This window comes from Mastomys coucha, unplaced genomic scaffold (assembly GCF_008632895.1).
Source record: "Mastomys coucha isolate ucsf_1 unplaced genomic scaffold, UCSF_Mcou_1 pScaffold14, whole genome shotgun sequence".
NCBI classification, from domain to species: Eukaryota; Metazoa; Chordata; class Mammalia; order Rodentia; family Muridae; genus Mastomys; species Mastomys coucha.
Window position 1 is genome coordinate 24,057,350 of NW_022196896.1, and position 14,651 is coordinate 24,072,000.

The 14,651-nt window shown below is 39.1% G+C and overlaps 1 non-coding gene across 1 annotated transcript; it reads right to left on the minus strand.

Annotated features, from left to right (window-relative positions):
• Window positions 1-1,527: 1,527 nt before the first annotated feature.
• On the minus strand, window positions 1,528-1,670 carry LOC116089611. The gene has a single exon (XR_004118393.1). It is a non-coding gene; the product is annotated as a small nucleolar RNA SNORA48 (small nucleolar RNA).
• Between the last annotated feature and the right edge of the window lie 12,981 nt (window positions 1,671-14,651).

The following is a 14,651-nucleotide window of genomic DNA, read 5'->3' on the forward strand; positions in this document are numbered from 1 at the left end:
TGGAGATGTAATTGAATGTGGGGGCCATGTTTTAGCTCCAGCAAGCAGCAGATCTTGACAGCTTCAGCCATGCAGTTTAGGATTTAGAGCCAAGGATATAAAAAAGAGGCAGTGGAATCTCCCTCCCCAGGTAAGGAAAGCTGCTGAGACCAGAACCTTCGGAAGAGCAGTGTTCTTACCTGCTCAGCCATCTCGCCAGCCCCTGAAGAGATTTTGAATTTCAGGGTTTTAAACAGTGTTGAAACTGTTGTAGATAGACTACAGCAACTTTTGAAGTTGAACTGAATGCCCTTTTGCCTTTAATATTGCTACATGACTATGGGAGGCAAGGAGTGGAATGTGGTGGTTTGAATAGGGATGGCTCCCATTGGCTCATATATTTGAATGCTTGGTTATTGGAGAGAAGCACTACTTGAGAGGGATTAGGAGGTATGGCCTTGTCAGAATAGTTGTGATCTTGTTGGATACAGTGTGCCCCGAGGGTGGGCTCTGGAACTTCAGTAGCCTAAGCTGACCCAGCATTTCTCTTCCTGTGGATCTGAATGTAGAACTCCCAAGCTGCTTCTCCAGCACTATGTCTTCCTGTATCCCACCCTGGGCTTTTGTCCTAGGGGCTGGCTCACCTGTCCCCATACCACTAGGGTCAGCTCTGCTGTACTGTCCAGTCAAGGTGCAGAGCCTGCTCTCCTGAGTGTTACAGTTGAAGAGGGGCAGGACTAGCTCTTCTGAATTCATGATCCAGTCAGTGCACAGCTTTCCTGACTGCCAGAGCTGGTGAAGGAGTAGCAAGAGGGGTGGCAGCATATCCCTTGTACTTTTGTTCTCTTCCCCCATGGTAGATGACTGGCAAGGTTATCTCTCTCGCATGCATGACCTTGGGTAGCCCATCCACATCCCTGCCACCACAGCCAGCTCCATTGTGCTGCCTGGGCAAGTTTCAGGGCCCATTCTCCTGAGTGCTGCCATTGGTGAGAGATGGACCCAACTCTCCAGAGCACTTCATTGAGTGAGGAGTGGGACTAGTTATGCACAGTTCCTGGACACATCCACATGGTTGCATCCAGGGACATTCAAATGTTCTCTAGTAGTAATATGACATTGACACTGACCCCTGAGGTTGTGTAACCATGGACTCAGATTTGGCCCTCAGGGACATCTTGAGATGGGACCTTACCATGGACTCAGGTGCCAAGGCTGACCACACACAAAGAGGTTATTCCTCTCCACCCTTGAGTCTCCAGTTCCATCTCTCTTCATAATATCCAGGCTGTTCTATTTCTCTTTCTCTCCAATTTGATCACCACAGACTATAACGTATTGTGGTAGCTCCCACTGCAAGCTGGGGATGTGGCTGATGTGCTCCTGAGTGACATCCTCCATCTGTACTGTTAGCAAAGTGGCAAGCAGGTGTCTATAGCCCTCCTGTGCCGTGCACTGGAGGGTAGGTCTGGGGGTGGCATGGCAGTCTACAGGTCTCTGCCTTCCTCTTTCTAAACTATACTGCCTGGATTTGATTTGATTTGATTTTTATGAGTCCTAGGCATAAAATAGCTTTGCCCCCCAAGCCAGGAATCAAGCTAGGATGAACAAAGGGCTGCCTTCTGCTCTTCCCTGACTGATACAAGAACAACTCAACCAATATGGTGTCTCTTTGTCCACTTCCAGGGGGATAAAGGGATTTCTTTTTAAGATACCAGGGTTTTTTTTGTCCCAGTGGAATAAATATGGAAAGAAAGATAATGGAGACAACCTAGGGCCTAGGCTCTCTTCCTTCCAAGAAGGAATGAATTAACTAAAGCTAATTAACATAAAGCTAAATTTTTGCACCTTCTAGCCTTTGTTACATGCCTTTCTACTAATTGAAAGATGGCCACAGGACAGAGGAAGGGGAAATAGATGCCTACTTCCTGCAAATTGGATTGGTCAAACTAAATACATTCTTTTTTAAAAACCAATTTCTGTTTTCTGATTTACTTGGGAATACGGGGAAACAGGTATGTGGACCTAAGTGCCTCTTAGAAATATTGAAAGCCATAAAAAGCGATTTTATTTAGTAAATGTATAAATATTGGGGCAAGGATTAATATCAACAGGAAAAACAGCAAATCCTGTTACAGAAATTAGCTTCTTTAGTCATAAGATGTTGTGAACACACTATCAGGAGCATAGGTGACCATGTTCATGTCTTTGTACAACACCAGAACTTATTAAACAATACTAAACTCCCAAGGTTCATAAAATTCACATAGCCTCATGGGCAACACTTTACTGAGCGACTCCAAGTCCCTAGAAAGCTGACTGAGGCAAGCACAAGATCTTTTACTCTAATCTATGTTACTGATATTAAGCTTCAATTCATACATTACACAAGCCACAGTGTTTATGTATGTATGTATGTGTGTATATCTATCTATCTATCTATCTATCTATCTATCTATCTATCTATCTATCAATCTATCTGATAGCCCTCCACATATATACATAATATATACATATTATAAATATACATATATATATGTTTATATATACATATATAGAGAGAGACAGAGGGGGGAGAGGGAGAGAGCGAGAGAAAGAAGCAGAGACAGAGAAAGTCAGAGAGACAGGAATATAGGGAGACAGAAAGACAGATACCACAGTGTCTATATATCTATATGACCCTAGAGCCTCTAGAGGCAAAGGACAGGTCCATGTTCAGCTAGATGGGCAAGTGGATGAATGCCATGTCAAAAGAGGGACTGAGTCAATCTGAAACCTCTGTTAGCCCACTCCTTGATGCCCACATTAGAGGATCAGATGACAGGTCAGTGAGGGCTGCTATTATTGCAGTCTTTGGTGTCCTTCTTCTCTTTCCAGGGTCTAAGTGTCAATGTTGCTTCCTTTCTTCAATCTGGAGTATGGTAAGTGCCTGGACTTAGTTTGTCTAGTGTTTTGGTATGCTATGTGCTCAAATAGTCCCAGCTTATAAGGGCAGTTTCCTTCCTGCTTTTGGAAATAAGGTATTATCAATCTGTGTCTGAGGGTGGGGTGGGATAGGGACTGCTGTCTTCATGTCCAACAAGATGCATCCAATTTCTCGCATCTGTACTAAAACAGAGTGAAAATTTGCTTGTAAAAGGAAGTTCACAGAACATTATAGGGAAAAATTTGCATTCCTAAGAGATAAAAACAAGAGCTATTGGGGACCTTCACATCTTGCTTAGGAAGTTTATTTCATATTTATGTTAGTTTTCCCAACATGTGAAGTCGGGATAAGTAGTGGTTAAAATATTAATTGGATCTGAGAAGTTCATTCAGTGGTTAAAGTATTTGCTGCATAAACAAGCTAGGAATTTGGATCCTTAGAAACCTTGTAGATGATATATGAGAGTGATTGTGACTATCTACCTGTAATTCTAGCCTCACAAGGTAGAGACAGGACAACCAGAGTAACTGGACTCAAGTAAGAGAACTACCTCTAAGTGTAAGGCAGAAAGGCATGAAGGAATACATGTGATGTTAACATTGAGTCTCCACATGTATCTAACAAACACGCATGAGTGCATGCATGCACATACACATGCACGTGAATATACATATATGCATATCACAGACACACATATGAAAGAAAAATATTATTTTAAAGGACATATCAATTGTATTTTGTATAGCTCATCTGGAAAGAACACTAATTTCATCATTGGAATCAGTTTAAAGGCCAAAGAGTCAGACACTAAGACTCAAAATGCTTATAGAAAACCAGTGTCCTTCCTGCTATAACAATTATAGTTGGATCATAGAGCTCATGGTTTTAGCAGAAATATCTTCAGTTAGAAATTAAGGATTTTTTTTCTTCATATCTTGTTTATCTTCATACTCATCAATTGACAGTTAATACTGACTTTTTGCAATAGTTTGGCCACTAAGATTTTTCAAAGTATTAAGTATTAAGTCCAATTTAATGTTTTTAGAACTCAGAATATAGAGAAAACCACTAATTAAGTCATACCAAGGTAAATCAGATGAGAGGGAAAAAAAATTGGTGATGGTAATATGTGCACAGGAAACTTTAGGGGAAAGATCATTGGCCAATTGTGTCAAGTCAAAGAGACCTACATTAGAAAGTCTTTTAGAAAGTAACTGGCTTGATGTTGCAAATGTCTTCAGCGATTTAAGGGCATCTGCTGTGTAAAGCATACAGAAACCAGCCTGTACAGATGAAGCTGGTGGTAAGAAGGTAGGTATCATTGAGATTTCCAGGGCCCTGCTGGAAGGAAACCCTGGGCCTTGTGACTAGAGAGCTTTCATCGATTTGTCCCTTTTGGGGGATGAATAGTTGATATGAAAATCACAAACCTTTAACCTCGTTGAGACTCATATTTACCTAGGTATTACCTAGGAAAATTGTAATATTTCAGAAAAGTATTTTTCTTTACCGTTTTTAGTATTTAGAAGTGTATCTAGTAGTTTTTAGGAAAATTGTAGCTGTTATCTATTTCCCTTGAACAGAATCCTTAAACATAAAGCTCACTTAGATGCACCCAACTACAACTTCTATCTCACTCTTATATGTAACATATATGTAACTTCTACGTAACTTATATGTAACATATATATAACTCATATGCTGTCAACACACCAGAAACATTGGGTTTTCAGTGTGCCAGGGAACTAAAGAGCTGGAACCCCATAGCATTCACATGAAGAGACTAGTAGAGTTTCTTTCCACCTATGTTGCAATGTACCAAAAGGTTTTATGTACAAATTATTTGTAAAGTTGAAGGTTGAACCATAAGGATAGAATATAGAAATGGTTGTTGATTAAAGTCCACATAATTTTAACACTGAAAAGAACAAATCATTATTTTAAGTCCTAATTTTTTATATGGATTAATATTTAGTTTTCAGTAAAAAGTCAGGGAAATGAATAATATTCTCACTTTGAAAATGAGAGAGCTGATTGGGGAGCTTGGCATAACTGATGGGTAGAGTAAGGCTCTTATTTCAATCATTGTGTACTGTGATACTAGAGTTCTAGCCAATGTGGACTGCCTCCTAGATGCACATCCAAATTTCTTTGGATATGTACAGCATCCCCATTCCTTACTTTATCACATTTTAATGTATCCTACATATACCTTGCCAAACTATGTAAAATCTTCTAAGGCAAGAATATTTCTTCTGTTCTGGTATATATTTACTAATAATAAATGATTTCATGTGACATGTTCACACAGAATTAAAAGTTCATCCCGAAAGCAAAACCTCTTAATCCTTTCTCTGAGACCTTCTTTGCACAGTGCTTGCTATGCACAGTTTTGCTAATGTTTCTTTGTCTGAAGTCAGAGCATCGTGGGCTGTTAATAGGCTCAGCCAAGCAGATTCAGTCGACTCTAACTATACATGTTTACTGGAACACAAACTAGAAGTAAGACCTTAATAAAAACAAAAAAAAAGCAATCCTATAACCTCTTCAAGTTTCATTTCTCAGATTCAAGCACTCACCTGGTGTCCAAATTCCAGGCAAGTTGGCAAGGAGGAACAAGCTAGAATATAGAAGAACAGAAAATTGGGACTGAACCGAAAAATTGGTATGAATACGACTTAAGTCCAAAAGCTAGTGCCATGGTGTTTCTATTTTTTTATTAGATATTTTCTTTATTTACATGTCATATGATTTCTCCTTTCCCAGTTTCCCCTCCAAAAAACAAACAAACAAACAAAAACAACTAGAACAAACCCCTGTTGCCTCTCCCCTTCCCCTGCTTGCCACCCTACCCTCTCCCACTTATTGACCCTGGCATTCCCCTACACTGGGGCACAGAACCTTCACAGGGCCAAGGGCCTCTCCTCCCATTGATGATCAACTTTGCAATCTTCTACTATACACATGCTGCCAGAACAATCAGTAATGGGACCTCATAAAGTTGCAAAGCTTCTGTAAGGCAAAAGACACTGTCAATAGGACAAAACGGCATGATGTTTCTATTATCTATGATTCTTTCCATATTTGCTGTATAATTATTACACAGCCATTTGTCAATCTCTTTCTGTGCCTGTCACCTCTGCAAGATTGTAAGCACCATACACAAAGGCCTGTTTGCATGCTGAGTCCCAGCGTGTGCTTGGGTCCAATGCTAACATCTGCACTCAGCCTGAACTTTCTTGATACAGCACTTACCACTCATTTTCTTATGAAGCAAGCTCTGTTCTAAACTTTTTATATATACTATCCTATCAGCCTTTCCAAAGCATCCAGAAGACAGATATTTCATCTGTGCTGACCTTTTACATACGGGACTCCAGGATGAGGAGAGATCAAGATAAGCAGGTAGTGTAAGACAGAAGCAGGAATCCAGCTCTAACCCATCTGGCTCTCACCACTACTACACTTCAGTTCCTTTCTGGCAGTGGGATTGATGATGACCAGCAAAGGCCCATGGAAATTTTGTAGACTGAACCAGAACCTATGCTCTTGAACTTCAGAAGGCAATGGGAAACGTAGTGTAAAGTAGGTCTATGTAACATTGAAGTCATATTAAGAGCTAGAACATGTTTGTCTGAAGTTCAAACATTTCTGTATATACATTTCATCCTTACCACAACCTTAACAGCAGGCATCATTTTTCTTTGAAGCAAACCTCAGAAAGCTTACCTAAGACCACACCAACTGACAAATATATTTTTTTTTCCTCTAAACTCTGTACCGTCTCCGCAAAGTTCCAACTGACTAAGGTTGAATTCCTGATCTTCCCACCACAGTCACCTAACAGACTCACTTAAACCATAAATGAAATTGTGCAATTTCTTTGGATTCTCAGTAAATTTAGATACAGGCCAGTGTTCTTACTAGGTCAGATGGGGCCCTTAATGACCTGGCCCCAACCTGTCTCCTATTTCACCTTCCTTTTAGCTCTATGTTTTCTGATTTCTTCACAATAAATTCCTTCCTCCATCTAGACCTTTGTTTCTTTCCTACTCTTCACAGCTGTCATTCTGGGGACTAAAATTTACCAATGGAATGGTCATAAGAAAGATGAGGACAGAACCTTCATCCAATGTTTCATCCAGTGGCATTTGTAAACTTTGCATGTCATTCTCATGGTCCATGTAATACCCGTACCTTAGAGCTAACAATTTGCCTGAGGTCACCTAATACCACATGAAGGAGTGAGATTCCACACAGAACCTGTGTCTTTTACCACTTGACAAAACTAATAATGAAAAGAAGAAAGCTTTCCACTACATCATTGGAAACCAGTCCCTATCTCTGTGTACTTTATCACATGGCCTCTAAACAAACTACTAGTGTTCGTGGTTAAATTTATTCTGAGTACAGACACATTTTGATGGAAGAATGTTCTTTAATCTCTTTTCCAATCCCATCTCTCAAAAGAGAAATTTAAATGAAGAAAGCAAAACTAATTAAAAACCACAGAATGAGACTCTAACATTTCCAAGAATGCCCCCAAGATCAAAGTGTACTGAAGAATTTGGAATTGCTATTTATTTATTTGGTGGTGATGATGAGCTAGAGAGGGATTCGGACTGTCAGGATTAACTTTGTATGATCTCAGTGGAAATACCTCATGATATGTATCCCATATCCAGTGGAGGGAAGTTTATTAATCAAAATTAATAAGCAAATGATCAGTATTTTTTTCTTTACAAATATCTCAGAGGTTTAAAGGTCAAGTATCTATGTAGAAAATAGATATTTGGGACAGATTGAATATCTTGTCATTGTTTGTCAGTTTTGCTTTAAAACATCTATAATTTCTGAAACAGTAGAGTTTTGAATAAATTTTGCAGTGTTTTTTCCTGCATATGACAAAGTCATTTGAATAATAAAAAAATCATATGTCTAAGTATATTGAGTTAAATACATTTGCCTTGCTTAGGGTTTGGGGTTTTATATAAAGTCCAGAAAGCCTCTTGAACAATCAATGCTTTGGGTTGTCTGAAGAACTTAGAATCCCAAACATGAGGAGCTGGAGAGATGGCTCAAAAGTACTGCTCTACCAGAGAACTGAAATTTGTCTCAACACCCTTATCAGGCTTCTCACAAATGCCTGAAACTCCATCTCAAGGGAGGGATCCAGAATCTGACAACCATTCTGACCTCCTTGGGCACTTGTACGCACACATACACACACACACACACACACACACACACACACACTCACACATATACACACACACATACACACACACATACATACAACACAATTTAATAAAAAAGGAATCCAATTTTGAGTTAAAAATACTTCCGTCAACTCTTTAAATAATTCCCATGTTCCCTTTGCATTTAATGCATCCAAATCCTGTGAAGGTTTGTTAGTCATCATGGCTACCAAGGAGCATGGCTCTAAGTTGGGAGCATTTGCTAGTAGAACAACCCTAGGAGAGAAGCTTTTCAGAAAATGCTCTGCTGTATTCACATGGTACAGGGATGATACATGATGTATAGAGCAGTCCTAGAGAGGCTGCTGGTTATGCAGCAGTGATGGAAGGGAATCACAGTTAAGGAAGGCCATCATTTGAGGGCTTTGGCACTCCCTCACAACCTTCTCTCCTCTTCACGCTCACCAGCCTTGGGTGCCACCCCCACTTACCCACTGGAAACAATGAGGAAATTCATTCCATGCTAAGTTTCCAAATCAAAAATATATTGCCTTGCTTGGAAACACATCTCATTTGAAAAGTGAAATAAGCGTTAAGACAGAAGGAACTCTTGGACCTCACTTTAGGAGTCCATTTCTGAAGTGCATTCTCTTTTTTAAGATAAAGCCTTTCTTAGAATTACAACACCCAGCAGGAGAAAAAGCCCTGAAGTTCTAGTTGAAATTCACTTACCAGATGCCTCTCCACCCTCCTCCACCTTGGTACCCCTCCACCCTCCTCCACTTTAGTGTTCCTTGATGCTCCTCCACCCTCCTCCACTTTAGTGCTCCTTGATGCCCCTCCACCTTGATGACCCTCCACTCTTGTCCACCTTAGTGTCAGATTCTGGACTTGAAATTCTGTCTGAACTTCTTCCTATGATATATAACGTTTCAGATATATATCACATTGAACAAGCTGAAAATGCATGATTACTTAAACTTTCATCTTTTAACTCTGATTCATTTTGGGCTGTGCAGTGGGTATATAGAATTTTCTCAGTAATTTATATTGTAGAGCCTTGGGATGTGAACTTATTGGTAATAAGAAACCATGGTGGACTAAATTAAGGGAATATTAGAACATATTAAGTCCAAGGAGAGAAAAGGGGTCAGAAGATACCAAGAAGGAAGCATGACATAAATGAAGGCCAAGCTTAGGCTGAGACTACAGTGAGAGACCACTAAGGTTTTCCACTCGCACTAGCAAGAAGCAGGAGGCTCTCTGCTCATGGCTATCTTCAAACTCAATCCTATGCCTCAGTCTCCCCAGAGCTTGGGTTACAGGCTTGTAGCAACATGGCTGGCTGTGAGATAATTTCTCCCTATAAGCCTCTGGAAGTAAACAACTTGCCAACATCTTAATTTTAGATTTCTGGCCTTCAAAGCCACAGAACAAAACATTTCTGCTTCCAGCCACGGAACTGGTGGTAATTGGTCACAGCTGCCCTAGGAAAGCAACACTCTCTGTTTTTCACATAGTAGGCACTCCGGCATGTGTGGAAGGAATTAAGTTAGTTCAATTTGGTATGGTGGCTGATTAAGGAAAATATTTGGCAGTAAATGTTTGCGGAGGAGAGGAGATGGTAATAGCTGGTTATGGCATTATGAGATACACATTTTAGTTTTTGTCCATAATCCCTGGTTCATAGCTCCTACATAAGGCAGACCACAAAACTTAACATTTCACTCTCCCAAAGCAGATCCTGGGACCTGGCATTTCTCTCCAGCTTTGTGTCATGGAGCTGGTCATAGAGAAATTCTGGGACCTATCTCGTTTAGTGGTAAATAGATTCAATTTCAGAAAGGACTCTGTTCCACACCTAGAAATGGAAGGGAATACTGCAGAGAGAAAAGGCGGGGGGGGGGGGGCAAGGGAGAGTCAGAGGCACTCCTTCCTCTGTCAGCCTTAGATGAGCATTATACCCTATTTATCCAATCACATATCTATCTATACACCCTCTCTCTACCTATAAGCTTTAGATCATTGTATGGTCTAATAACATTTATATATGGTTACTCATGCCCAATCACTTTTATCCAATGATGAACAAGTAAAAACTCCAAGTCAGCATACAGAGAGCTTCTAGTCAGGTGACAACTTGAAGGACTGAAAATCGTTACATCTGAAGAAAGTATGGAAACTCCCTTTTTCCTAAACTGGGCCCTGTATCCTTTGTAATATACTGATACTAAACCTGTAAACCACAAGCAGTTCCCTGAGTTCTGTGAGTTGTATCAGCTTGGCAATCTACACTCTCAAACTAATTGAACCTGATAGGAGAGGTGGAGACACTCCGATTCACAAGCAGGCATTCAGGAGCACAGGTAGAACAACCTGGGCTTCTGTATGGCATGTGAAGGAAGAAGTCAGGCTTGCAGACTGAGCTATAGACCCACAGACCCCGATGCAATCAAACAGACAAGGTAGCAATTGACAGTAAATTTTAAGATACCCAGCTGTTGTCCACAGCAAAACTGATTGTGTTTTCATTGGTGGAAAGAAATTTCCATATCTTTTGTCATCATTATGTCTTCTAAGTCGATTGTGTTGTGAGAGGAAAACTGGTTTGCCTCTAGAGGTAAAAGAAGCCCACCTTCTTCTGTGAGGCTGCACTGAAACAAAGGATAAACTGTGCATGTGTTCACGGGTGCAGAAATAGCAGATGACACCGTAACTATCATCTCAGCTGCTGATGAATCGCAGGAGCATTGGGGCTTCTTCCTCAAAGGAGCTCCGGGACAATAAGAAACCTTTCTTTTTGTCCTAAGCATTTAATAAACTACAAATTGGGGTGGAGAGAAGACCACGTGGTTATAAAAAGGCAGTTACATATAGCAGAGGACCAGTTTTAAAATTCCTTCTATTGAACACCTATAACCATAGCTCCAATGCACAATCCAGAATACATACATACACACACACACACACACACACACACACACACACGCAGACATACACACACATAACTATATACACATACCACATACACACAGATACACACACAAGCATACTAAATCCTTTATCTATCAGAAGAAAATTGGTAGACTTTCATTTAAATTTCATGTAAATATGATTTCAGGGATCTCTTCCAATAGACGCCAGTGTCTCTGTTACTGTTAAAGTTTCTAATATTGTTTAACATGTTGATCTGCTGTAATTCTTTCAATGTATGCTCATAATTTGTTATCTCTTTTTTGTTTCCACACTATTCACCTGACAACTTCATAGATTTTTTTTTTACTTATATCTAAATTTCTACTTATTAATGTCCCCAAAGAGCTCTTGAGGCATAATGAAACAAGTGCTTCCCCTGTAACGCATGCGTGTGCTCATACTGAACTGCAATGTAATCAAAACCCTATGCCTTTGGTAGTACAATAGCAATATCTAATGGAAACCTATGAGGGATGTGTTTTGTAATTACCTCAGACAGCTCATTTCGCTTGCTTACTCCTTAATCCCGAGATTCCCATCTTCCTACACTGTATACACTCTCCTCCCTTCACATCCATCCCACTTATGCAAATGGCAGGGATCATGGTACACTTGCTTCTTTTTCAGTGTCATCAAAGGCCCTTTTCTAGGAGAAACATCTGACAGGGGCACTAACTGAAGAGATCCCCACACTGGACTGCAAGGCAGAAACAGGCCAATATAAGAGGAAACCCCAGGGGCTCCACTGGAATGAGTGGCATGGCTGCTGCTGGCGTTATTCAGTCAGAGCTCTTAGGAAGTGTGGAAGAAACCCAGGAAAGACTGAGAAGAAAGCACTCCTCTAGAGGACCAGACAGCCTCAAGGCTAAACAAGCATGCATCTGAAGAACTGCAAAAAAATCTTCCCTATACACATTAGAATGGAAATGTTCAGGATTTAATACACTTTCTGTGATATATTTTCTAATACAAATTAATGACATATAACCTATGTTATATAACATCCTATATTAGAAACAATTTGTAGACTTTATTATTATATTAATATAATAATGTAATATATAATTAATAATATATAATAATATATCAATATATTAAATATATTTATATAAAATATAGGTTAACAACCTATATTAGAAGGAACAAAAAGATATATACCACAGTGTGGGAAATTTGATCATTTTATAGGGTATGTCTCCTGGTAACATGTAGAGATGTAATGATATGATTTGAATTATTGATTATGCTTTTTTGTTGATTTTTCCCTTCTCCTGAACAAAGTAGCCCAGTCATTTTGGTTTCCTTATTGTAGATATGGTCCATGTTTGAAAGTGCAAGGAAACCTTGCTGTAATTTCAACTCTGGAAAACCAAGCAACCTGAAGGGACTTTCTGTTGTGGAAAAATAGAGTAGAAGAAAGGAGTTTTCTTCACTGCCCATATACCTGTGACAAAATACCTGGTGGGAACAATTTCATAGAGTATATTATTCAGGGTTCTGTAATGGAACAAAATTGATAGAAGGTATATATCATATACATACACACACAAACACATACATGCTCATGTGCATGCACAGTCATATACGTATATCCAACTAGCCCAACAATGGCTGTCACCTGACTGAAAGCTCAAGAATCCGGTAATTGTTCAGAAAGGCTGGATGTCTCTGTAGTCCCAAAGTGATGTTGAAGTCCTAGACTATCCCTGGAGAACAGTTGGCCTTTAATCTATATAGAAATCCTGAAGAAGCTAGATTTAATTCTGGCCACAGCAGGATAGATGAACTTGCCTTAGAGGGTGAGAGCAAGCTGTTACAAAGCAAAGTTTCCTACTTCAATGTCCTTTGTGTAGGCTGCAACCGAAAGATGTGGCCCTGATTTATGGTGACTAAGAAAATCCCTCATAAGAGTGCCCTAGGTCTTGAGTTTTGGTTGATTCTAAGTGGAGTCAGGTTGACAAACAGAATTGGCCATTATAGGAAGGAAAGGGTTTTTTTTTTTTTTTTTGGTTAATAGGGTAAATGAGATTTCAGTCCAACATAGTAGAGAAGGTAATGTGTGGGGTTCAGTGTGCAATTTAAGCTTTAGCAATATTTCTTTTACAAATGTGGGTGCTCTTGTGTTTGGGGCATAGATGTTCAGAATTGAGATTATCATCTTGGTAAATTTTTCCTATGATGAGTATGAAGCATCCTTCCCTGTCTCTTTTGATTAATTTTGGTCAAAAGTCTATTTTATTAGATATTAGAATGGCTACTCCAGCTTGCTTCTTCAGTCCATTTGCTTGGATAACTTTTTTCCAGCCCTTAACTCTGGGGTAATGTCTGTCTTTATGGCTGAGGTATGTTTCCTGTATGCTGCAGAATGATGGGTCCTGTTTTGCATCCGTTCCTTTAGCCTGTGTCTTTGTATTGGGGAATTGAGTACAATTATGTTGGGAGATATTAATGACAAATGGGTGTTATTTCCTATTATTTTGATGTTGGTGGTTTTAGTGTATATGTTTGTTTGTGTGTACTTCCCTTGTTTTGTTTTTCTGGTATGGAACTATTTATTTTCTGTGTTTTCTTGGATGTAGTTATCCTTCTTGGGTTGTAGCTTTCCTTCTATTTCCTTCCTATATTTTCTATAGGGCTGGATTTGTGGATAGATATTGTTTAACTTTGGATTTGTCTTGGAATATCTTGTTGTCTTTATTGATGGTAATTGAGAGTTTTGTTAGATATACTAGTCTAGGTTGGCATTTTTGACTTTTAGATATTGAAAGATATCTGTGCAGGCCTTTCTAGATTTTCAGTTGAGAAGTAGGTTGTAATTCTGATATGTCTGCCTTCTTATGTTAGCTGGCCTTTTTCCTTGCAGCTTTTAATATTCTTTCTTCATTCTGTAGATTTAATGTTTTGATTATTTTGTGGCAGGATGATTTTCTTTTCTGGTACATTCTAATTGATGTTCGGTCTGCTTCTTATATGTTTATAGGCATCTCTTTCATTAGTATGGAAAAGTTTTCTTCTGATTTTGTTGAAAATATTTTCTGTTAGTTGGAGCTTGGACTCTTCACTTTCTTGTATTCCTATTATTCTTAGATTAGGTCTTTTTGTGGTAATCCTAGATTTCCTGAGTATTTTGCATGAGGAATTTATTTTAGAGTTAATGTTTTCTTTTACTGATATATCAATCTCTTCTATAGTATCTTGTACTCCTGAGGTTCTCTCTTCCATCTCTTGTATTCTGTTAGTGATGCTTGCATCCATTGTTCCTGTTCTCTTTCCTAAGTTTTGTCATCTCCATGATTCCCTCAGTTTGTGTGTGTGTGTGTGTGTGTGTGTGTGTGTGTGTGTGTGTGTGTTTATTGCTTCTATTTTCAGGCCTTGAACAATTTTATTTATTTTCTTCACCTGTTTAATTGCATTTTTGTATTTTTCTATATTTCTTTAAGCACTTTATTTGTTTATCTGTTTGATTGTATTTTCTTAAGGAATTTATTCATTTCCTCTTTAAGACCTCTATCTTCCTTATATGATTGGATTTCAGGTCATTTTCTTGTGCTTCTGTTGTGTTTGAATGTCCA